General features: G+C 38.9%; 1 pseudogene; it reads left to right on the top strand.

The window, feature by feature from the left end:
* Positions 1–15,725: 15,725 nt before the first annotated feature.
* On the top strand, positions 15,726–25,486 carry LOC112395204 (eukaryotic translation initiation factor 3 subunit E pseudogene; annotated as a pseudogene).
* The last annotated feature ends 1,293 nt before the right edge of the window (positions 25,487–26,779 follow it).

Genomic DNA, 26,779 nt, shown 5'->3' with positions numbered 1-26,779 from the left:
CCGCCTTCTGTACTTCATGCTGACATATGGTGCTGTATTCTTAGTGTGGAAGATGTGGACATGGGTCTGTCACATCTCTTTGCTGACAGTTTGAGTTGCCCGTTTACATATACGGGCAGAACAAGCTACAATTATTTTGATGCCCACAAAACTATGGATTATTCTGAGCAATAGTGTTAATCCCATTCTATTTTTTTTTTGCTGTACGCGGGCCTCTCACTGTTGCGGCCTCTCCCGTTGCGGAGCACAGGCTCCGGACGTGCAGGCTCAGCGGCTATGGCTCACGGGCCCAGCCGCTCCGCGGCATGTGGGATCTTCCCGGACCGGGGCACGAACCCGCGTCCCCTGCATCAGCAGGCGGACTCTCAACCACTGCGCCACCAGGGAAGCCCAATCCCATTCTCTTAAGGCTAGTTCCTGGAATTGTGCTAGCCATAGATTCAGTACTGCACAAGATGGAGCAGCTTATGTCACGGCTGCAGTCTGGTCATCGTGCAGTTAACTTTTTCCCTCTGGTGGCAGCTATAGTATCTGTCAAGTGACTCAGGAATGTGGATCAGATATTGAATCTGTGACTCTGTTGTCCTAATCATTAACTGCTTGAGCCTGCTCTTTTGTGACTCAGGGAGGCCTGGGAGAGTTCAGCTTTTCTACAAACAAGAGGCAGGGGACATGGAGGAACCTTGGAACTTGGGGGATGGGGGGTGTGCTGCAGGCTTCTGCTCTGTTCCAGGCTCTGAAGTCAGACAGAACTAGGTTTGGTTGCTGCTCTACCAATTGATATCTTGGGCAAGTTACTTAAGCTCTCTAAACCTCAGTTTTCCTGTCTGTAAAGTGGAGATTATGATACTTAGCTCTCAGACTTGTTAAGAAACTTAAGTGTGATCAAACAGCACAGCCTCCAGCACAGAGAATATATTAAAAAATGATAGATATTTTTTATTTTCTTTTTCACAACTTTGACTCATGGAATATTTCCTAATTGTTTTGGCCTGAAATATTTCCTTCTAATTCCCAAACATTGGCCCTAGTTTTTGTTCTTGGGTCTGGGCAGCAACAGCAGCAGTGAGTTTAATCTACTTTCCCACAACAACCCCTCATCATTAAATATTCTCTCCTCTGTGGTAAATATCCCAGTTTCTTCAAACTGTCCTCAAAAGCCATGTTTTTAAAGCTCCTCTCCATCTTTGTTGCTATTTTTTCAATTCACTCCAACGTGTTCCTAATCCTTCAGAGTGGAGATAGTGGCATTTGGTCTGATAGTTGAGAGATGATTAACGGTAAAAGGCATAATTTAGATGTGGGATTGGGAGTGGGGCGGAGCAAGCAGCTGAAGGGTGTTGCTGGCTGAGGAACGAGCAAGCAAAGCACCAGGTGGAACCTTATGGGGTACGTTCAGAGATGGTGAAGGATTAAGTTGCGGTGAGGCTGTGGGATGGGAAGTATTTGAAATTAAGCTTGAGAATGTAAGTTAAGGGATCAGATCACGAGAGGCTTAAATGCCTTTCTGAGGAATTAATTCTATTCAGTTGACAGCAGAGATCCCTCATTGTTTCTAGAGTGAGTGTAAGCCATGGTCAGTCATTTTGACCCATTATTCTGGAAGTTGTATGAGATGCAGCATAAGCAGTACTGAGTTTATAGTGATAAGACATCTACATTAAAAAAAGAGAGGGCTTCCCTGGTGGCGCAGTGGTTGAGAGTCCGCCTGCCGATGCAGGGGATGCAGGTTCGTTCCCCTGTCTGGGAAGATCCCACATGCCGTGGAGTGGCTGGGCCCGTGAGCCATGGCCACTGAGCCTGTGCGTCCGGAGCCTGTGCCCCGCAATGGGAGAGGCCACAACAGTGAGAGGCCTGCGTAACACCAAAAAAAAAAAAAAAAAAAAAAAAAAGAGAAAGATCTGAAATAAACAACCTAACTTTAACCTCAAGGAACCAGAAAAAAGGAAGAACAAACTGAGACCAAAATTTAGCAAAAGGAAAAAATCTAGCAGTAGTAAGTTATTTATAGAATAAAAAATAGAAAAAAAATCAGCAAACTAAGAGTTTCTTTTTTTAAAGAAACAAAATGGACAAATCCTTAGCTAGACTAAGAAAAATAAAAAGAGAGAGAAGACTCAAATAAAATCAAGAATGAAAGAAGAGACATTACAATGGATGCCTCAGTAAAAATAAAAAGGATCTTAAGAGACTATTATGAACAAATATAAGCCAACAAACTGGATAACCTAGAAGAAATGGATAAATTCCTAGAAACATACAATGTATCAAAACTCAACCAAGAAGAAATGGAAAGCCTGAACAGACCAATAACAAATATGGTGATTTTATCAGTAATCTAAAACCTTCCAACACCAAGAAACCCAGGATCAAATGGCTTCATGGGTAAATTCTACCAAACATTCAAAGAGAAGTAATACCAATCCTTCTTAAATTCTTCCAAGAAATTGAAGAAGAGGGAATACTTCCAAACTAATTTTATGAGACTATCGTCACCCTTATACCAAAACCAGACAAAAACACTAAAAGGAAACAAAACTACAGGCTAATATCCTTAATGAACATAGCAGAGAATAAAATGGTGGTTGCCAGGGGTTGTTGGTAAGGAGAAATGGGCAGACATTGGTCAAGGTGTACAGTTTCAGCTGTGCAAGATGAGTAAGTTCTGGAGATCTAATGTACAACACTGTGTCTGCGGTTAACAATACTGTATTGTACACTTGACATTTGCTGAGAGGGTAGGTCTTAAGTGTTCTCACCACACACGAAAGCAATGACAATTATGTGACGTGATGGGTATGTTATTTAGCTTGATTGTGGTGATTATTTCACAGTGTGTCTGTATATCAAATCATTAAGTTGTATACCTTACATATACATGAGCTTGAATTGTCAATTATACCCAATAAAGCTGAAAAGAACATGGTTGCACAAAAAGTAATAATTTCAAAGTTTTAAGAAGAGATTCATGAGGAATTTAACTCTATATACGTGTGTGTATATACATCTATCTATCTATCTGTGTGTGTATATATATGTGTGTGTGTGTGTGTATATATATATATATATATATATATATATATGTGACTGTGTACTGTCATATGAGTGTTAAAATCTATGCACTATGTGGCTGAATAGAATCTTTGTTTCTTTGCTTCTACTCTCCAAACTTACTCATGTAGCAAAACAGTTAAACACAAACACATTTTAAAAAAATTAAAAACTCTTATAAAAAAAGCAAACCAAAACCTAAGAGCTTTCAATCTAGAGATCTCTGGGTCAGTTTTGAAAACAATCAACATTCCATTCAAAAGGAAAATCTGTTGCCTTTTCATAGTATAGCAACTTCTGTTATTTTAAAAATAAGTTTAAAACATTATGAAAAAATGTACCATGTTAAACCTGTATATAATAAGTTATGTTTTAATTGATGGCTAATAATAACCAACAAGAAAAAGATAATGAGAAAAATTAAGACAATATATTTCTAGGGAATTTGACAATGAGATCAATGAAAATTTTTCTCTACTTATAAGGACAGATTAATAAAGCTTATTTTAAAATTAAAAAAATTTTTTTATTTATAAAATTTTTATTGGAGTAGAGTTGATTTAAAATGTTGTGTTAGTTTCTGCTGTACAGCAAAGTGGATCTGTTATACATATACATATATCCACTCTTTTTTAGATTCTTTTCCCATATAGGCCATTACAAGAGTATTGAGTAGAGTTCCCTGTGCTATACTGTAAGTCCTTATTAGTTATCTATTTTACAATATATACAGTAGTGTATATATGTCAAACCCAATCTTCCAATTTATCCCTACCCCCCTCCTTACCCCCTTGTAACCATAATTTTATTTTCTACATCTGTAACTCTTTCTGTTCTGTAGATAAGTTCATTTGTACCCTTTTTTAAGATTCCACATATAAGCAATATCATATGATATTTGTCTTTCTCTGACTTACTTCACTCAGTATGACAATCTCTAGGTCCATCCATGTTGCTGCAAATGGCATTATTTCATTCTTTTTTACAGCTGAGTAATATTCCACTGTATATATGTTCCACATCTTCTTGATCCATTCCTCTGTTGATGGACATTTAGGTTGTTTCCATGTCCTGGCTATTGTAAATAGTGCTGCCATGAACATTGGGGTGCATGTATCTTTTCAAATTATGGTTTTCTCCAGATATATTACCAGGAGTGGGATTACTGGATTATATGGTAGCTCTATTTTTAGTTTTTTAAGGAGCCTTCATACTGTTCTCCATAATGGCTGAAGCAATTTACATTCCCACCAACACTATAGGAGGGTTGCCTTCTCTCAAGGCCCTCTCCAGATTTTTTGATGATGGCCATTCTGACTGGTGTGAGGTGATACCTCATTGTAGTTTTGATTTGCATCTCTCTAATTAGCGATGTGAGCATCTTTTCATGTGTTTGTTGTCCATCCATATATCTTTGGAGAAATGTCTGCTTAGGTCTTCCACCTATTTTTTGATTGGGTTGTTTCTTTTTTTGATATTGAGCTGCATGAGCTGTTAGTATATTTTGGGAGATTAATCCTTTGTCAGTCGCTTCATTTGCAAATATTTTCTCCCATTCTGAGGATTGTCTTTTCGTTTTGTTTATGGCTTCCTTTGATCTGCAAAAGCTTTTAAGTTTCATTAGGTCCCATTTGTTTATTTTTGTTTCTATTTTCATTACTCTAGGAGGTGGATCAAAAAAGAGCTTGCTGCAATTTATGTCAGAGAGTGTTCTGCCTATGTTTTCCTCTAAGAGTTTTATAGTATCTAGCCTTGCATTCTAGGTCTTTAATGCATTTTGAGTTTATTTTTGTGTATGGTGTTAGGGAGTGTTCTAATTTCATTCTTTTACCTGTAGGTCTCCAGTTTCCCCAGCACCACTTTTTGAAGAAACTGTCTTTTCTCCATTGTATATTCTTGCCTCCTTTGTCATAGATTAGGTGACCGTAGGTGTGTGGGTTTATCCCTGGACTTTCTGTCCTGTTCCACTGATCTATATTTCTGTTTTTGTGCCAGTACCATACTGTTTTGATTACTGTAGATAAAGCTTATTTTGAATGAAGACAATGTGAAAATAGTAAAATACATTCTTCCTGTGAAATGTAACATGTTACTTACTTTCTATAGAAATAACTAACGACCATTTTATTGCATTAAGGGATGTGGTTTTAAAATGATGTAGACGTCTTTTTCTCTTTTTCATCCTTCAAATTTTTTTTCTCTTTCCCTTGAAGACCTTCTTCTTTGTCTTCTCCTCTCTCCCTGTCAACATAGTCATCATAATATGCATCCTGAAATTCTTCTTTCTTTGAGTATGAGAGATCTATTTTGTCTGCATCCTTTCCCAGTTCTGAGTTTGCTTCATCTTGCCATCATTCTCCTTGTTCTCTTCCTCTTATTCTTTGGGTGGACCAGCTCCATCCTCCACATTATCTTCATTATCTTTGTTTTCATCCTCATCCTCTTCCTCTTCAGAGCTGATGTTCATTGTGTTTCCTACCAACTCCCTCTAAGAATGTTTTGCTGCTGCAGTTAAAAAGTACGTTTTCAACTTTTAGGGCTGTGATCTCATAGTTAAACAAATCATGATTTTTCTTTCTTTTAATATTTCATGGATCGTCATGCCTCCTTCTTTTAAATGCACACTGTAAGGCATTAAGCCATTTCAGCTTTCTGAACATTGCAAATGGGATCTTAAGAATACTGGACTACATTAGTATGTACTGAGGTATGCTTCATAGAACATCAAACATGTGTGCTTCTCAATGGAGAAAATAAAAAGGATATGTGTTACAAATTAAGTTGGCAAACTTATTTCTCTATCAGGAGATCACGGTACACTCTTACCATATTAAAGGCTTCAAGAAGTTCTAAGTGAAACAGCTCTTTAACTTGGAATAATCCAGCATTTCTGGCACTTGCTGACAAAGATTTCTTTCCTCCCCTTCTCCTTCCTTTCTTTTTTCCTTCTTTCCTTTCTTTCCCTTTCTTCTTCCCTCCCTCCATCCCTCATTTTCTCTCTTTCTTTCTTTCCTTCTCTCTCTTTCTTTCTCTCTTTCTGTCACAATAATTTGGAGAAGATGTTAGACTGGCTCTTTAAGGCCATTTGTGAATATTAAAGTTTGTGGATCTGTCTTAAAAAAGTCAGGAAGGAAGGAGGATTTTGCCAACAGGAGTTGCTGGTCAGGATAACTCCCAGTGGATATTGGGTTTCCCAAGAGGAGGCATCAAGTTTTCATAAAAGGGTGGGGATTGGGAGCACAGTTTGTAAGAGTCGTCTGTCACTGAGTAAGTCTCTGGCCCTTAGTTTCTGCCTCTGTCAGAGGGCGTGGGATCAGCCTGGTGACTCTGTCATGGTCTAGAATGCTAGGGTTATGTCTGAGCTGAATAGGAAATTCCTACTTGCCTGTGGGCGAGGAGAGCACCGTGGGTTGGTGCCCATGAAGTTCAGAGGTGAATTCTGGTGATCTTATTTGACAATGCAGATGGTGTTTTCCCCAGTGAAAGCTTGGCTTCCTCTCCCAGTGTAAGGATTTGGAGACTCCTACATTTGGCTTGAAGGGGGCCTTCTGCCATAGATTAAGTGCCCAAACCTGTCCCACTTGCTTAGGCTGTGGCTTTCAAAAATATAGTCACAATCCAGAATGAAGCCAAAAGCTTGTCTGAACAGGTATTTTGACGTTGTCTACTCTCCCACATAAAGTTCCCAAGCCTTTAATGGGAAGAAAAGAAGGATTTCTTATCAAGTTCCTAAAGTTTACCTTCCTGTATACTGATAAATAGAAATTGTATAAGCTAGTAGATCCTGGTTTAGTGCAGTGGAAATGAAGGTAGATGGTAATACACCAGCAATTCTGGACAGGGGATTCAACCAACAAGAGGGAGTAGGAATGGAGAAAAGGGTACTGAGGTCATGGAGCAGAGGCTTCTAGTCACACTCAAAGAAGTTCTTCTGCACATCTAGATTCAAAACAGAGGCTCAGGTATAAGAACCACACAAAAGTCCCACTTATCTGGGCATTGCAATGTAGTTTTTAACAACATAGATTCAGAGGAAGGCAAATCCAGATCCAAACCTGGGGAGGAGGTTATTAAGAGGACATGACTGCTGGTTAACCAAAGAGTCAAACCCAGGCAGATGGAGGCTCCTCACCCTCTCCCCTGCCCTTGGAATGTCTGTTCCACCCACCAGTCCCATAGCTGGAGCCACTTTCAAGCCACAGCCTTGAAAGTGTAATGTGTTGTTGAGACCATCTGGACTAGATACATGACTGAACCCTCTTCAAGGCTTCCATATAAACTATTAAGATTCTGGCAGGCAGATGCAGAGATCTACTCATCTTGTGGCATCCAAGACAAACCTCAAATGTATGTTCCCTTACTTAATAAGGCTGCCATCTACCAATTTAGAGTGGTCTGCCTCTTTCATAATCCTTCACATGTTTTGATAATTCAACAAGAGATTTTGAAGCTATATCGTACTGGGAAAAATAATCTGTCAGACCTCTCTGTTCAAATCCTGATTTTGCTACTTACCAGTTAGGGAAAGTTATTTTAACCTCTCTGAAACCTTGCAAGGTTATGAAGATTAAACGGATGATGAATCCATGTACCTGTCATTAGGGTCTGTCTGCTATAACTTTCAGTAATAATAGCTATGTTCATCACGAATGTAGAACATTGAAGTTCTAAAATACAAATGGATGAAGAAGTTGATAAACATAGGTCCAGAGCAGAAAAATGACTTATCCAAAGTTATAGAATGTAGGGACTGGAACCAAGATCTTCAAACTCTAAGCCAAGTGTTTTTGCCTCTACATACACAGCGGTCTCCATTACATAGTATTTGAAGCACATTTGAACAGTGGAGAAGTATGCTGACAAGTCCCATGGAACCCAGTAGACTTGTAGTCAGAAATCGAAGTTAAAATCCAGTTCTGCCATATACAGACTGTGTGACCTTGTGAAAGCCATGCAACTTCTATGACCCTCCTTTCCCTCATCTTGCAAAATAGTAGTAATGACCCTTGCTTGCTTTCAGGAATATTGTGAAGTTCAAATGAGATGAAAAAGGAAACTGTAAAGACCAGCATGTGTGTAAGGGATTTGTGTTTATATTATATACTTTTAAGTGGCCAGGGAGCATCATTTGCTTCATATTGGTTTATCAGTATTTTGAAAATGATTTATATGACCAGTTCTGCCTTGAGGCAGGGAATGGCAAATGGGATAAGAATTGTGCATTCCATCTTGTTTATGGTTTTCTTTGCTGTGCAAAAGCTTTTAAGTTTAATTAGGTCCCATTTGTTTATTTTTGTTTTTATTTTCATTACTCTAGGAAGTGGGTCAAAAAAGATCTTGCTGCGATTTATATCAAAGAGTGTTCTGCCTATGTTTTCGTCTAAGAGTTTTACAGTGTCTGGCCTTACGTTTAGGTCTTTAACCTATTTTGAGTTTATTTTTGTGTATGGTGTTCTAATTTCATTGTGTAGGGAGTGTTCTAATTTCATTCTTTTACATGTACCTGTCCAGTTTTCCCAGCACCACTTATTGAAGAGACTGTCTTTTCTCCATTGTATATTCTTACCTCCTTTGTCATAGATTAGGTGACCATAGGTGCATGGGTTTATATTTGGGCTTTCTGTCCTGTTACATTGATCTCCGAATGGGAGAAAATATTTACAAACAAAGCAACTGACAAGGGATTAATCTCCAAAATATACAAACAGCTTGTGCAGCTCAATATCAAAAAAAAACAAACAACCCAATCAAAAAATGGGTGGAACACCTAAATAGACTTTCTCCAAAGAAGACATACAGATGGCCAAGATGCACATGAAAAGATGCTCAACATCACTAATTATTAGAGAAATGCAAATCAAAACTACAATGAGGTACCACCTCACACTGGTCAGAATGGCTGTCATCAAAAAATCTACAAACAATAAATGCTGGAGAGGGTGTGGAGAAAAGGGAACCCTCTTACACTGTTGGTGGGGATGTAAATTGTTACAGCCACTCTGGAGAACAGTATGGAGGTTCCTTAAAAAACTAAAAATAGAACTACCATATGACCCAGCAATCCCACTTGGGGGCATATACCTGGAGAAAAACATAATTTGAAAAGATACATGCACCCCCATGTTCACTGCAGCACTATTTACAATAGCCAGGACATGGAAGCAACCTAAATGTCCATCAGCAGAGGAATGGATAAAGAAGATGTGGTACATGTATACAATGGAATATTACTCAGCCATAAAGAGGAACAAAATTGTGCCATTTACAGAGATGTGGATAGGCCTAGAGACTGTCATACAGAGTGAAGTAAGTCAGAAAGAGAAAAACGAGTATTATATATTAGCACATATATGTGGAATTTAGAAAAATGGTACAGATGAACCTATCTGCAAAGCAGAAATATAGACACAGAAGTAGAGAACGAATGTATGGACACCAAGGCGGGGCAGTGTGATGGATTGGGAGATTGGGATTGACTACTATGTACACTACTATGTATGAAGTAGATGGCTGGTGAGGGCCTACTGTATAGCAAAAAGAAGGTACAATCTCTTTGCAGGACATATAAAGTTATATATAAATATAAAGTTAACTTTATATAAAGTTAACTTTAAAAATGCATTCCAATATACATGAGGTGCAGATAAATACTGTTTGATTCCACTTATACGAGTAGGTGCGGGGGGCGGGGGGTGGGGGTGTTGGGGAGGGGAATGGGGAGTTAGTGTTTAATGCGGACACAGTTTCAGTTTAGGAAGGTGAAAAATTCAGGAGTTGGTTGATGGTGAGAGTTGCATAACCATGTGATTGTACTTAGTGCCACTGAACTGTACAGTTAAATATGGTTAAAATAGTATGTTTCATATTATGTGACTTTTACCACAATTAAAAAAGAAAAAGAATTGTGCATTCCAGCAAGGTGGGTGCATGTGTGGATATCTCTGACAAGTGTTGTTCTAGCCAGAATAAACCTGAGGATTCCAGCTGGCTGAAGTTCTCCGTGCATTAATCTTCCACGAACATGAATTAATACATACATAGTTTAAATTTATTATAGTTTTCATCTCTCCAAGGGAATGACTGAATTCATAGTGCAGATAAGGGGATGTGAAATTTGTCGTATGAGACCCAGACGTAGGGTAGATAGTTGCAAAAAGTTGCTTATTTTTTGGTTAACATTCATAAAAGTTTTTCCTTCATATTTTCTTCAAGCATTTAATTGCCTCTCTTGTGCCTAAATCTGTGCTACTGACCAAACCACCTATCTAATCTTCTTTTTTTTTTTTGCGGTACACGGGCCTCTCACTGCTGTGGCCTCTCCCGTTGCGGAGCACAGGCTCCGGACGCGCAGGCTCAGCGGCTATGGCTCACGGGCCCAGCCGCTCCGCGGCATGTGGGATCTTCCCGGACCGGGGCGCGAACCCTTGTCCTCTGCATCGGCACGCGGACTCTCAACCACTGCGCCACCAGGGAAGCCCTAATCTTCTTATTTTTTATTTTACTTTTACTCTCTTAGTAACTTTCAAATATGCAATGCAATATTATTATTTATAGTCACTTTGTACATTACATCCCCATGACTTATTTACTCTCCTTAAAAACTAACTTAAAGTCTTGCCCTTGGAGGAAAAATGCCTTTGTTGAAAATACTGACTCACCACCAGGGGGCTCCTTTTGAGTTGCTTGTACTTTTCATGAGAGGGCTTAGCCGAGCAAGCCATGATGTATATTGCTGAGCATCACCTTGTGGATAAATAATGAGCTATGCTGGTGTAGCTGGCATGTTACAACAGTGTTTGGGCCATAATTCTTGGTTTCAAATTCTTACTCTGCCATGAATTAGCTGGGGGACGTGGGCAAGCTACTTAACCTTTGTCTCAGTTTCCTCTGTAAAAGGGGACATTCTACCAATCCTATGGTACCTGGTATTATAGTAATCACAGAGAGCTCAAAAAGGATGTCTTTGTATATCACAGTTTGAAGACATTATCAAATAAAACTAGATTGCTAGATAAGAGCAATCATAATAGCAAGTATTAATAATATTATTAATAAGATAATAATAGCTAGCATTTACTGAATGCCTGCTTGTGGCAGATGCTGAATTATTTTATTTACTCTTCATGACAGTCCTTTGTATAGAATACTCTTAGTATGCTCAATTCACACATGAGGTAACTGAGACTGAGTAACTGATGTGTCCAGAGTTACACATCTAAGGAAAAGCAGAGTTGAAATCAAATCCAAGTCTGATGTTACAACATGTCATCTTAGCCATTCTAAGATATTGTGACAGGGGTAGGAAAGGAAATAATATTTACAGGGAGAAGTCTGTGTGTGTGTGTGTGTGTGTGTGTGTGTGTGTGTGTGTGTATGCGTGTTACACACAAAGGAAGAAAGAGGAAGGGCTATGGTGGAGGTATGGTCTCTGTCTTCAAATTGCTAAATAGTTGTCATAGGGGAAGGAATCCCATGTTTTTTTTCCAAATGACTCCAAATGTTATAATATTTTAGATGAACAAATTTCCGCCCATTTATACAGAATAATTGTCTAATAGCCAGAGTTGCCCAAATATGGAATCATCTGCCCTTGGAAATAATGTCTTCGTTAGTTGACTTTCTTAAGCAGAGTCTGCTGATAACTGCAAGAGGTAGTGTAGGGGTTGTGTCTCACTAAGAAGAGCCATTAAGGTATTTTCAAATCTTAAGAGTCAACGTTTCCATAGTACATTTCAAAATGCAATAATTTCTCTGGACCACAGTAGGCTTCATGGCAGAAGTAATCCTTCAGCTGGATTTGTACAATAGATAGGACACTTTTGATTACAAGTACTAGAATAATAACTCTGAAGGAAAAAAAAGTGAATTATAAGAATCAGGAGGTGTCTCAAGAAGTCCATAGGCAGAAGAAAGAATTGAAACTAGAGTCTGGAATGTCATCTGTCTTCTCTCTCCATCCAGAATTTATGCTCCTGCCTGTAGATTATATTTCTTTCTTCTTTACTTTTCTCTAGAACAGCTTTCTCTCAGTTCCTCTGTCCACTTGGCAGGTGGTAGATAACCATTTGATTGTTTCTGAAACAACATGTCAACAGATGCTGCAATCTTGAAAAAAAGATAAAGCTTTCTTTTGGTTTCACTTTTTTGGTTATACACTTTTTTTATTGAGGTAAAGTTCATGTAATATAAAGTTAACCATTTTAAACTGTATAATTCAATGGCACTTAGTACTTACAGAGTAAAACCATCACCTCTATTTAGCTCCAAAATATTTTCATCACCCCCAAAGAAACTTTTTACCCATTAAGTAGTCACTCCTCATCTCCCTGACTCCAGGCCCTGGCAGTCACTAATCTGCTGTCTGTCTCTATGGATGTACCCATTCTATTTCATGTAAATGGAATCATACAATATGTGAACTTTTGTACCTAGCTTCTTTCACTTAGCAAAGGTTTTCAAGGTTCATCCATGTTGTAGCGTGTATTCCTTTTTATGGCTGAATAATTTCCATTGTATAGATACACTATTACTTTTTATGGCTGAATAATTTCCTTTGTATAGATATATCACTTTGGTTTTTCTACTCATCTGTTGATGGGCATTGGTCTTGTTTCCACACTTTGGCTATTGTGAATAGTGCTGCAGTTTTTGTTTGAATACCTATTTTTAATTCTTTTGAGTATATCCTAGGAGTAGAATTGCTGGGCCATGTGGTAATTTTATGTTTACCTTTTTGAGGAACTGACAAACTGTTTTCCACAACGGCTGCACCATTTTACACTCCTATCCTCAGTGTGTGAGGGTTCTGATTTTCTACATCCTTGCCAAAACTTATTTTCTTTCTTCTTTGAAAAATATAGCCATCCTAGTTGGTGTAAAAAGGTATCTCCTTGAAGTTTTGATTCTTATTTCCCTATAATTAATGATATGGATCTCCTTTTTAATGTTCTTTTTGGCCATTTGTATATCTTCTTTGGAGAAATATCTTTCTAAGTCCAATGCCCATTTTTAAAAAATTGTGTGTTTATCTTTTTCTTGTTGAGTTATAGCAGTTCTTTATATATTCTGATAATAGTCCCTTATAGTTGAATCCCAGCTCTGGCATTTGCCTCAGGCAAGTCACTAAACTCTTGTGAACTTTGTTTTCTCTTTTTAAAAATATAGAGAAAGGATACACATACATTATACATGTGAGTGTATATATACATGTATATGGAGAGAGAGAGAGCGATAGAAGGGATCTCTTCTCTCTGTATATATCTCTTCTCTATATATACCATTCATGTATATATATCTTACTCTCTATCTTGAGCTCTATCTGTTTATCTATCAATCTATCTATACCTAGGAGCAATGTTTCAGTTTTTGCTAGTTCATTGTTTGCGTGACTTTTAGAATGTAAGTACCACAAATAACAAGAATAGACTGCATGATTTACAAATATTTTCTCCCATTTGTTATGTTGTCTTTTCACTTTCTTGATAGTATCATTTGTTGACCTAAAATAAATAGACTGTCAGATATTTCTCCAGTAAAAATGGGTTTATTTGGGATCAGAAAGAATTGCAATTTGGGGTCTGCAACCACAGAGCCACTGCAAGTCCCTACAGAGCAAGGGAAAAAGAATTCTTTTAAGGAAAGAAGTTGGGAGGGCTATAGTAAACAAAAAGTTCATAGCTTTTCATTGGCTGAGTCCTTGCCAGGAAAAAAGTCCTTCTAGCTGGGCTCTTGTTGCAGGGCATGAGAGCTCCCCCTTCTGGTCTCCTATTTAATTGATTTTTTTGTGTATTAATTTCTTTTTACATTTCCCATTTTGATCAAGATCTTTCTCTGAAGCATCACTGATCAAGAGACAGGTTTTACATTTTTAGTCGCTTTTTCTCTCTCATGCCAAGAAGGACCTTTCTTAGGCATAATATCTCATGTTGGTGCACAGATTGGAAACCTATTGAGGTCACATATGAGTAACTAGGAAGGGTAGGAGGGAGAACTCTCAGTAAAAACTCTCTACTTTTTATCTAATGTCCATATGTTATCAAGATCATAGATATTGGAGATCATCTAAAGCATTAGGTCATCATCAAAGGTTTGATGACAAATTTCCAACAGGCCTGGTCTGGATATCTTGGGAAAGTGGTCTCATCAAATGTTGTCTGCTTCAATTCAAGGAAATCTTTACTTTCAGGTTGCCGGATGACATACAAGTCTAGTCAAGCTTCAGTGCTTTCTTAAGGTGTGAATCCAAGAGTCTATTCCCTGGAATTTGGAGGCATGAGGGTTGTTAGCAGGACCTGATAAGGGCCTTTCCAGTGAGGTTGAAGAGAGTCTTTCTGGAGATGTTTTTTCCAATAGATGAAATCTCCAGGTTGCAAGGTGTGATACTTAAGGTCTTTATCTCCTGAGAGTGCACTCTGAAAAGACTGCTCTACTAGAACATGTTTTTTTTTTTTTTTTTTTTTTGCGGTACGCGGGCCTCTCACTGTCGTGGCCTCTCCCATTGCGGAGCGCAGGCTCTGGACGCGCAGGCTCAGCGGCCATGGCTCACGGGCCCAGCCACTCTGCGGCATGTGGGATCTTCCCGGACCGGGGCACGAACCCGTGTCCCCTGCATCGGCAGGCGGACTCTCAACCACTGTGCCACCAGGGAAGCCCGAACATGATTATTTTTAATAGAAGCAATTAGACGTTTGCAATAGTGGAGTATCTCTCCTTTTATCAGTTGTAGGTCAGAAGAGGCAGGGACCAAGTGCATTGGATGTCCTATGACTATCTCAAAGGGCGAGAGCTTATGAGTTCCAAAAGAGGTGGATCTAAGATTTAGAAGGACCAATGGCAATGCTTTTGGTCAAGGTATTTGGAGGGCCTTTACAAATTTTGCCCACTGAGTTTTAAAAATGACATTATTGTGTTCAGCTAAACCAGAGGATTGAGGGCACAGTGGAAGTGTAAAACCGGTCAAATAATGTTGACTTGTTGAATACATGACCAGTAAAATAGGTTCCTTGAACACTATAGAGTTTAAGAGGAGTTCTTCAGGTAAGGATAATCTTTTCCAAAAGAACTTTAACCCCAGAAGAGGCAGTAGTCTATTTGCAAGGGAAGGCTTCAGTCCAGTGTGAAAGCATACAGACCATGACTAACACATATTTATATCTGTGAGATGGAGGAAGGTGTATGAAATCCATTTGCCAGACCATGAATGGTCCATTAGGCAGTGTAGCATGTCAGGAAGCAGTACCAACATGCTTCCCTGGGTTGTAATTTGGACAAGTGGGACAAGTAAGGAAGGCACTTTTTGCGGCTTTGTTCATGTTTCCCTACCAATATTGATTCATGAATGCTATTATTTTGTCAGTAGACCAATGGTTTAATGCATGTAGAGTGGTTGGAAGTGGTAATTTTAGAGTCTCCAGCAGGACTGAATTGTTATCTGTCCCAAACCAGAGCTTTTTCTTTGTATCAAACCAAAATTGTTGAATTTCCAATCTTGTTTTTTTCTTTTCTGAGGCCAATTGTTGGGTTTCTCTAGTCAATTTTTCTAAGTTATCATTTGGGGAAATATCCCTTTGGACCATTGCAGAGTTTCGGCTGCTGTTGGTCCCTTTAAGGTCAGCCTTCTTTGCAGAAACATCAGCTAGGTGATTTCCTTTAGCTTCCAGAGATCCAAATTTAGAATGCCTTGGAATCTTCATAATAGCAAAAGTGGCAGGTAAAAGTATTGTATCTAAAAATTCTTGAACATAGGGACCATTTAAAATTTTATTTCTGTTGGAAGTAAGGAAGCCATATTGTTCTCACAACATTCCAAAACCATGCACTGCTCCAAAAGCATATCTACTGTACGTAAAATATTGGCAGTTTTGCCCTTAACTAAAGTAAAAGGCCATGTAAAAGCATATAATTCAACCTGTTGGGCTGAAGTAGCCATAGGTAAAGATGCTGTCTCAAGAATATCAAAAGGAGTGGCAATGGCATATTAATTATCATTGTCATATTTTTAAATAACAACCATCAGTAAATCATGAGAAGTCAGTGTTACAGAAAGGTATTTCCTTCAGGTCATCATTAGGAGTAGGAAGTGATCCATCAGCATTAAGCAGTTGTGAGGGACATTATTAGTGACAAAGGGGAGAAGAGTAGCAGGGTCAATGTTATTACAATGTTATTATTAAAAGAGTTATGTGAGCATCAGTTTGAAAAAAGGACTTCATAGGAGGTGAGGTGACTGGTTATGAAATATTGAGTATAATGGGACTTTAGGAGCTTTCTACTGCATGAGGTACAAAAATGGTTAAAGGAGATCACACAAAGATTTTCTCAGTGGTCTTAACCGAAAGGGCAGTGGCAGTGATGGCTCTAGGGCAAGGGGGTTATCCCCATCCCACAGGGTCCAGTTGTTTGTTATGGGTCGATAGTGGTCCCCGTAAAGTCACAGATCTACTAGAGAATGGACTTAAGGATATGGGGAGGGGGAAGGGTAAGCTGTGAGAAAGCAAGAGAGAGGCATGGACATATATACACTACCAAATGTAATGTAGCTACCTAGTGGGAAGCAGCCGCATAGCACAAGGAGATCAGCTCAGTGCTTTGTGACCGCCTGGAGGGGTGGGATAGGGAGGGTGGGAGGGAGGGAGACGCAAGAGGGAAGAGATATGGGAACATATGTATATGTATAACTGATTCACTTTGTTATAAAAACAGAAACTAACACACCATTGTAAAGCAATTATACTCTAATAAAGGTGTAAAAAAAATAAAAGTCATCACCAAACTCAAAAAAAACAAAAGCTACCTGGGTGGAATCAACATATGAAGGAAGACCAGAATTTTCTTTAAAAATAATCTGAATTTGATTGTAATAGTCACGACAAGATTCATCAGAATTTATGTGCAATCCTGAATTTTGTACCAATCAGTAGGCTTTGGAAACACCCTAAAAATTACTGGATGAAGTCTCCCACCCATTGCCTGAGCCTAATCGTATGATAAGTTAGCAGGCTGGTCTCCCAGTTGTAATTTTAGAGACTTTTCAGAATGTTCCCAATTAGTGATTTTCATCCAATGCTGGCTGGCCTTCATTGACAAGCATATGAACTAGCTGACATAAGTCAGAAACTAGGTTGATAGGTCTGAATGACTGCATTAAATTCCTCAGCAAATCGGCGAGGATCTTCAGTTGCTTTGGGAAGATCTTTGACTGTGGCTTACAGTTTAGCTTTAGTCCAGGAAATATAAGAAATTAAGGGTTAGTTTCTGGATCCTCAGAAAGCTTAATCTTAACGGGACACATTCTGATAAGTTCAGAGGCAAAGGAAGTGAGGTCAGTTTCTGAGAAAAAAGGAAGTTCAGTGAGAGAATTCGATGGGGGAACTGAGGGTACAGGGCTCTAGGTGGCCTAGAAAGAAAGGAGGAGGATGGCGCCAGAGGCAGGGCTTGGGCACAAGGAATGGAGGGAGAGACACGACGGCCCTGGAGAAAGAACCAGGGGCGAAGGAGCCAAGGAGGAAGGGCCTGTGGCTTTTGGGGCCATTTTCACTTTCTTTAAACCTTTCTTTGCATCAGTTAATCTTAAAATCTTATTTTGCAGAAAGGCAATTTTAGCCTCCTGATAAAGTTTGGAATCCTCAAAATACAAATCGAAATAGACATTCTATTTAGTTTGAGACATTTTAGAACTATGGTAGTCCAGTTTATTTTTAAGAAGAGTAAGTTTGGGGATTTCAAAATTCCTCTTAATGGCCACTGATATTCTAAATTGCCTTTGGTTATGTTGGCTTCTTTAGTTGGAAACGCACTTGAGGAAAGACTGTGGTTTTTAAACATAAAATCAGCTCAAATCCCTGTAGGGGAGTGCCCTCAAAATACTTAGATAACTGCAGTCCCATTCTCATAACTTTTCCTCTAGAAAAAGAATAATTTTCTTTTTATTAATTTCTTTTATGATTTATTATTATTTTATTTATTATTATTCTGAAAATTATTTCAGAATAATTTTCAAACCACCTAAACAGTTTTCAGCTCAAACAGCTTATAGCTCAAACAGTTCAGATATCTCTAACCTGTAGGCCTAATACCAGCCATTTCTAAGAGAACAGTCTGGTCCTAGAGGAACCTAGCTGAAGCCTTCTCAGCTCAGTTCCCATAGAACAGCCCTCATTCCAAATATATATATATATGGCCAAAGGCTGAACCAGTCCCGACTGGAACAATCTGATTTCAAATCAGATCGAAGTGCCAAATGAGCACTCACAGATAGAACAAGGCCTTAACTAGAAAAGTTGAAACCTTCAAACAGATCTCAAACAAACCCTAGAGAACTTCAAGATCCAAAGAGCAGGGAAGCTTGGATCCAGGAGAAAGACATACCTTTGAACTCCGCGGTCAGGGAGAAAAGCAATGAGCAACAATGGGCTCAGTGTGGGTACTGCACCTGTTTCTCACCAGCTCTGGAGTCATTGGGGGGTCTCCTCTAAATTCCTGTATGTGCCACCAAAATGTTGACCTAAAATAAACAGACTGCCAGCTATTTCTCCGGTAAAAATGGGCTTATTTGGGATTAGAATTGCAATTTGGGGCCTGCAACCATGGCTAGCTAGCCACATGCAAGTCCCTACACAGCAAGGAGAGAAGAACTCTTTTATAGAAGGGAAAAGGAAGTTGGGAGGGCTGTAGTAAACAAAGAGTCCATGGATTTTCATTGACTGGGTTGTTGCCAGGAAAGAAGAGTCTTTCTACTTTGTGTTGGTCTCTGCTATTGTTGCAGGGCACGAGAGCTCCCCCTTCTGGTCTCCCAACTCCACTCAGTTGAGGTTTTAGTTTATTAATTTTTTACACCTTTGACACATAAAAGTTTTTAATTTTGACGAAGACTAATTTAATGTTTGTTTTGTGGTTTATGCCTCCAGTTCTAACTTTTGAGGGGAGGTGACTTTGCTTAGTTCAATCATAGGGGAAGCTACGATGCTTAGGTGTATGGGATTCCATTCATTGATAAGTGGCAGAAGCACTTAGGAGAGAAGGTTAACTGATGTACCCAGTGTTACACAGCTAGTAAAGAGCAGAGTTGAGACTTATACCTGATGTTAAAACCAGTAATCTTACCTTAAAAATGTCTCCAAATGGGCTTCCCTGGTGGCGCAGTGGTTGAGAGTCCACCTGCCCATTCAGGGGACACGGGTTCATGCCCCGGTCCGGGAAGATCCCACATGCCGCGGAGGGGCTAGGCCCGTGAGCCATGGCTGCCGAGCCTGCGCGTCCGGAGCCTGTGCTTCGCAATGGGAGAGGCCACAACAGTGAGAGGCCTGCATACCGCAAAAAGAAAAAAAAAAAACTCTCCAAATAACCTTTGGCTATCTAAGCTAATAAAGGAACTGAATGTGAAAAAATAAATAAAACCAGTAATCTTCACTTCTCTAATTATGCAGAGAAGAAATTATTATGGTGAACTCAAGATGATCAACTTTTTCTCAAAGAGTGGGTAGCATTTTGATAAAGAGGGGGAAGGAAGAACTTTTCTTTGTAAGGGATTCTTGTTTGTAGAAGACTTATTTGAACAGAGCAGATCAGTATGAAAAAGGAATGACAAACCCTGTCACTACCTCAAGTTCTTTGTTCCATGTATTTCACCCTGATGGCTTAGGCCTTATTAGATGTCCCCAATACTTAGCAGGGTTGCTGTTATCACTAATTATGGACACAAGACGGTGCTAAAAGATCTCTCTTCTGGTTCTTTAGGCCCAGGTGTAGAACGTTCTCTTTCCTTTAATGCTCGTTCCATTTTCAGAAAAGAACTTTGATTACAAAACTCAGGAAAAACTTAATAGAAATAATGAAAATACAGCATAATATCAAATGTTTAGATTTCAAGGTTAACTGAAGTATAGTTCCAGTGTTGCTGATGATTTTGTACAGTTTTAGATGAATGCAATAGAATTTCAAAGCTAGAAAGAACATTTGAGATTATCTTTCCTTTTTTCCATCCTGCTCCCCTGCTCCCCACCTTCCTTCCTTCCTTCATCCTTCCAGGGACACTTTGTTAAACAGAATCTTTTCAGTTTGGAAAAAATAAGCAAAATATAAGCAGAACTGTTCTTGAAATGGAGGTAGGATGCTGAAGCCCAGTCTCTGATCTTACCTTTGCCACCATGGCAGGCCCGGAGGCATGTCTGTTAACCCCAAGGTGCCACATAAAAGAGTTTGGAAAATCATTGCTGAAAGTCAGGTGGTTGGCAAACTGCATTCTTGAATCAAATCCTGCCCCCTGCTTGTTTTTGCACAGCCTGTGAGTTAGTTTTTACATTTTTTTTTTTTTTTTTTTTTTTTTTTTTTTTTTTTTCCTTTGCCGGGCCCCCCCCCTTTGTTTCCTTCTCTTTTTTTTTTTGGGATTTTTTTTTTTTTTTTTTTTTTTTTTTTTTTTTTTTTTTTTTTTGCGATACGCGGGCCTCTCACTGTTGTGGCCTCTCCTGTTGCAGAGCACAGGCTCCGGACGCGCAGGCTCAGCGGCCATGGCTCATGGGCCCAGCTGCTCCGCGGCATGTGGGATCTTCCCGGACCGGGACACGAACCCATGTCCCCTGCATCAGCAGGCGGACTCCCAACCACTGCGCCACTAGGGAAGCCCCTACATTTTTTAATAACAGGGAAAAAGTCAAAAGAAGAATATTTTATAATGCATGAAAATTATATGAAATTCAGTTTCAGTGTCCATAAATAAAGTTTTATTGGAACACAGTGATGTTCATTCATATATATATTGCCCAAGGCTGTTTTTAATGCAATAATTTCAGAGTTGAGTAGTTGCAATGGACGCTGTATCTCAGTTTCTTTAATAGATGTAAAATGATATAAGGTAATAATTATAATAAAGTATTATTAGATTTGTAACAGATATGATATAAAACATAATAGCACAAAAAGGGGAAAGAGGGAATAGAGCTATATAGGAGTAACATTTCTATCTCACTTTGATTACATTAGTATAAATCTGAAGTAAGTTGTGATAAATTAAAATGTATATAGTAAGCCCTAGAGCAACCACTAAACAAACAACAAAAGAAACCCTAAAAATGGTAAAAAAAAAAATCATAAAGGAACTAAAATGTTTCACTACCAAACATTTACTTAATGCAAAAGAAAGCAGTAAAGTAAGAATATAGGAACAAAAGGATATAAACAAATAGAAAAAAAAAACTCATATAAATTCAAATATATCAATAATAACATTAAATGTGAATGGATTAAACAATCCAGTCAAAAGGCAGAGATGTCAGACTGGATTATAAAACAAGATCCAACTACATTCTGTCTATAAGAGACACCTTTAGATTCAAAGATATGAATAGGTTAAAAGTAAAAGGATGGAAAAAGATGTAATATGCAAACAGCAACCATAAAAGCTGGAGTGGCTATACTAATATCAGACAAAATAGTCTTTAGGACAGAGTATATATGGACTGCAAAGCCTGAAGTGTTTACTATCTGGTCCTTTACAGAAAAAATTTGCTAACTCCTGTTCTACATGCTTATGATGACTCACTGGGATACAGGAAAATATATTAAAGTTTTGACTACATTTTAGAAGTCTAATTATTTAGAAACTTTTTGTATTATGTTTTATACTATATATTATATATTAGGGTTGAATGTATATTCTTTATAAATAAATAAAATAGACATAATTTCACGTGCATGTGCAGAAATGTTTTTCTGATCGAAGTGTGTAATCAAGTACTTTTGGAAACCACTCTAGTCTAACTGTATTGTTTTACTTGTGGGAAAAATAAAATCCAGAGTGATGAAATGATTGTTCAAGATTCCAGAGCAAGTTATTGGCAGATAAACTACAGGCTTCTTGCCCCTTTCACTGCCCACCCCATCTTTTGCTGTCCTCCAGCTTGGGGTTTCTGAAGTAAGGCTCACCTGTGGTGACTTCAGATTCTCTCTAGCACTAGACCTACTACTATGTAATACATTCAGAAGCCTTTTTCCTAGTCTTTTTATGAACCTTGGTATGTGCTGGCCATGTGAGTGCTCTTTGGGCTGAAGCAAGAGATTGAGGCATACCCTAAATTCATCCCAAATGTCTTCCCTGAGCTTGTACATATCTCGTAGACAGATGAAGTAGAAATCTGCACACATGCTGCATCGTACAAATATCCTTTGCTTTAGGAATGTGGTGTCAGGAACAAGATCAGAAAAGTTTCTGTAGTTGACTTTGGACTTCACTAGTTGGGATGATGCAGCTTATTTAGGAAAGTCACAAGTCAAGAGGGACACACACACACAAAATTGTGCATATTCAAAATGAGGTCCAGGATAATGAAAAATAAGAAACACCGTGTCTGTGAAGAAGAGTAGAAGAAACTGCGTGGTAACTTAGCTCAAAAATGACTCAGGTGCCCAAATAATTGTCTTCAAGTATCTTAATGACTGTCCTGGAAAAGGAGGAACTTAGCTGTTTCATAAGCCCAGATATAGGACCTATGGTAGAATTTGCTGGGATTTAGGCTTGGGTTCACTAGCTAGAGATGTCCAATGATGAACTGGGTGTCGTATAGACTTTGACATCAGAGAGAAGTGAGAATAATTCCTGGCTTCATCTCTTATTGCCTGTTTGACCCTGGGGATTATGGTTATGGAGAAGAATAATATATTGCAATATTGTATGTATAGCCTTCTTTTTTCCCTCTCCTACATGTCCTTGAACCTCATGCAGCCAACTGCCAGTTTATACTGTCAGGGTTTTGAAATTCAAGGCGGAGAGAATAGTTTGAGAAAAGGAATTTTGAGTCTGGCTTTTAGAATCTAAGGCCAGAATGTCTGGAAGGAAGTAGAACACAAAATATATGCTGAAATAGTAGGTTTGGAAATATAAAGTAGGAGTCACACAGCACTGCCCACTAAGACCAAATAAAAATTCCACGGGCTGGAAGTTAATGTGTGGAGGAAAGACAATGTTGAGGGAGGAGATTGGTGGAGCCTAGCCTGCCTGGGACTCAACACACCTAAGGGAACCAGGGGGAGAGCTGTGGAACTGGCACTAAGACTCATCAACTACCAATAGAGAGACACCATCTATCACAAGGTGGGAGTCAGATCATTAATGGATATCATGGGATCACATTAGGCTTTTGGACCAGTGTCATAAATCATCAATGCCATACAGCTGTCCTCATTACATCTTGTAAAGACCTCCTAATGAAACACTAGCCGAGTGCTGGTCTTTGTCCTATGAGAGTTGCAGCTCTTTGGGGCCAAAACTTTGCTCAGCTCTATTTTACCTTCCCTGTGTGGAAACAACTCTTATTCACTAGGTATATTCTAAGGTGTTGCTTTGATGACAGGTTGTCTCCTGAACACCTGTAGGAGGAGAGATCGTGTGGAAGGGAATCCTCACATCCGTACCTTGGTAGGAATGAATAGAACTGGTTTGAGATCCTGTCTGCTCCAACCCAGTTGCATTAAAAACAGCAATTCCAGTTTCATGTTAACGATACTTTTGACTTTCCATGTGGTTACAATTAACTTTCCTAGACCTTTTTTGCTGTTGTTGTAAATTATAACGTTAATAATTATTTTATAAGGTTGCTCTGAAGTTAAATGAGATAATGCATAAAAATATTAGCACACTCATTGTCTTAGGATATGTTCAATAAGTGGAAGCTGTTAGTATTATTCAAAAGGTGATGAGATCATAATCCCTTTAAGTGTTCTTATGAAACTGAGTGACCACTTGGTGTTCATGTGGTAAGGACATTAACATTTCTGAATGTGATAGTGGTCTCAGAGACCCATTTGTCAGTTTAGATCCAATGTTTTTCTACCTGCTGTGCATGGGCTAGTACAGACTGGCTGTATAGCATAGCCTCGGATAGTGTTAAAATATACATAAGTCTGGGCCCAAATGCAGATAATCTGAGTTAGTAGATTTAGAGAAAGTCTCAAGATTCTGTGTTATTGACAAGCTGTTTCCTTCTGGAGGCTCTAGGAGAGAATCCATTTCCTTGCCTTCTTCAGGTTTTAGAGGCTACCCACATTCTTTGGTTCACTGCCCTACATCACTCCAACTTCTCCATGCATTGACAAAGCTCCCTTTCTGACTCTGACCCTCCTACCTCCTTGTTATAAGGACCCTTATAATTACATTGGATCCTCCAGGATATTGCAGGGTTATCTTTCCATCTCAAGATTCTAAACTTAATCATATCTGCAAAGTCTCTTTTGCCGTGTAAAGCAACATATTCACAGATTCTAGCGATTACGATGTAGGTACGTTTGGGGGGTCATTATTCTGAAAATTATAGAGGATAATGTTTTTTTGGACTGTCAGCTACACGAGTAATCCCTAAATGACTTCATTCATTCCCACCTAGTAAGTCCATGTGTTGGGGGATTTTTCTTCTACACTACCACCCCTCTAAGTGTCTATTTCTTTAGTATACAAGTGTCCCAGCAGGCTGATTTAGACTTGACAATTCTATATTTAGATACACCCTAAAGGTATGCAAAATTCCAATATAAATGTGGAAACTACTCTGGAGCAGCAGAATATCTTTACTTCTTTAGAGTGTTGGTTCCCATGATGGACAGAAATGCTTTGAGTTCACTCTGGGGAAAACTGGTCTCTGAAATCTTAATGCAGAATTGGAATGCAGCCATGGAAGACCTTACGTAGCTAAAAGAGACCATGGATAATAATTCTGTGAGTTTGCCACTCTAGTCTCTTCAGCAGCAAACATGCTCATTCATTAGTCTCTCTGTTTTCTTCAATCACCCCAAAGGACGTGATAACATTATTGATCTCTTCCTCTACCAGCCACAGTACCTTGATGTAATTCAGATGATGTGTCCACATATTCTCCGCTATTTGACCACAGCAGTCATAACAAACAAAGATGTTTGAAAACGCCGGCAGGTGCTAAATGATCTGGTCAAAGTTATTCAATAGGAGTCTTACACATATAAAAAACCCATTACAGAGTTTGTTGAGTGCTTATATGTTAATTTTGACTTTTATGGGGCTCAGAAAAAGCTGAAGGACTATGAATCAGTGCTAGTGAATGATTTCTTCTCGGTGGCTTGTCCGGAGGAGTCCATTGAAAACACCCGTCTCTTTGTATTTGAGACTTTTTGTTGCATTCATCAGTGTATCAGCATTAACATGTTGGCAGATAAACTGATCGTGACTCCAGAAGAAGCTGAAAGGTGGATTGTAAATTTGATTAGAAATGCAAGACTGGATGCCAAGATTGATTCCAAATTCGGTCATCTGGTTATGGGTGACAGTGTAGTCTCATCCTATCAGCAAGTGATTGAAAAGGCCAAAAACCTTTCATTTAGAAGCCAGATGTTGGTCATGAATATTGAGAAGAAACATAATCAGAATGGTAGGTCAGAGGCTCTTAACTGGGCAACTCAGGACTTTGGCTTCTACTGAAGAACTGTACAGAAAAAATATAAAAACTATAAAAGAAAGGTGAAATAATAAAACCATTATATAAACGTGAAACATTTTGGAAACAACATAATGAGTATACATTTTGGAGAATTTGAATAAAATTGGCTGTTTTTCATTAAAACAAAATACTTGACAGTTCTAGGTAGGGTATGCTGGATGGGAACAGAACAATCTTAAGGGTCAAGGTATAAATGGCTATCACTCCTGCTTGATGAACAGTGTGCCAGATGGCTAACTTCTGTCAAAGGAAGGAACTCGTCATAGCTCCTCAGTCCAGGCAGCATATAAGACTTCATGTTTGAAGGCAGTAGCTTCTGTCCCTGGGCCCTAGCTACATATGATCATGCTCAGATGGAGACTGACCTTTCCCCAGATATTGACTCAATACTGTTCTTATGGTCCCTCTGGCGACGTCTCCTCATTCTTTGTCTTCTAAGTCTCTCTTACCTTTTTCTTCTCAGCCTTGGGAACCCATCCTTTGCCTTAAGGTAATTTTTCTCTTATCATTTATATCATCATCATATCATATATTCTCTCAAAATCTCATGTTTCTATAGCTGAGTCATAATATGTAGGTTGCTAAACTCAAAACCAGCAACCAACTCTCTTTGCTTTCTTCTGTCAGTTCACCTCCAAGGCAATTATGGAGAATGCTTAGCTGATTGAATGTGGGAAGGAACAAGGAATGAAGCAAATTCTGGAAACAAACAATTAATATTTCAAGATATTATCCATCTTCATAATTTTTAATATTTGTTCCAACATTGAAATTCAAAGGTACGATTCCTAAGTCCAAGGCTAGTGCTCGTTTCTACTAAACCACACCCCGTTGTGTTGCCTTTACCTCATTCATTTCAATAACTTTTTCAACAACTCCAAGACCTTGGATTTCCAAATTGGCATATTTCCCCTTCACCAGGACACCTCCCACTCTTTCTAAATCCCCATTCTCACTGTGGTGAGAGCATCCTGCTTTCTAGCTCCTGGGAAAGGCTGAATAACAAGAGATCTGCACCACCCTCTCTTAAGCTGCTGGTCTGCCTTTTCACAATTTCAGCCAACTGTCTCTGACTCAGCTGTCTGCCAGGCAAAGGACTTGTAGAAAACATCTCCTACTCCTTCTCTTCTTCCAAGGAGTACAGGATTAGCAGATTAGCATGTAGTACATGTAGTACATCTCAGCACAGGGCAGCTCCTTTTCAGTTTGTTTGTCTGGTATTAAAAGGGGATGACAACTAGCTTAAGGTCTGAATGAGTTCCTTCCCACAGATA

This window comes from Neophocaena asiaeorientalis, unplaced genomic scaffold (assembly GCF_003031525.2).
Source record: "Neophocaena asiaeorientalis asiaeorientalis breed wild unplaced genomic scaffold, Neophocaena_asiaeorientalis_V1.1 scaffold404, whole genome shotgun sequence".
Classification (NCBI taxonomy): Eukaryota; Metazoa; Chordata; class Mammalia; order Artiodactyla; family Phocoenidae; genus Neophocaena; species Neophocaena asiaeorientalis.
Note: the sequence above shows the minus strand (reverse complement) of the source record. Positions and strands in the feature narration are given on the sequence as shown.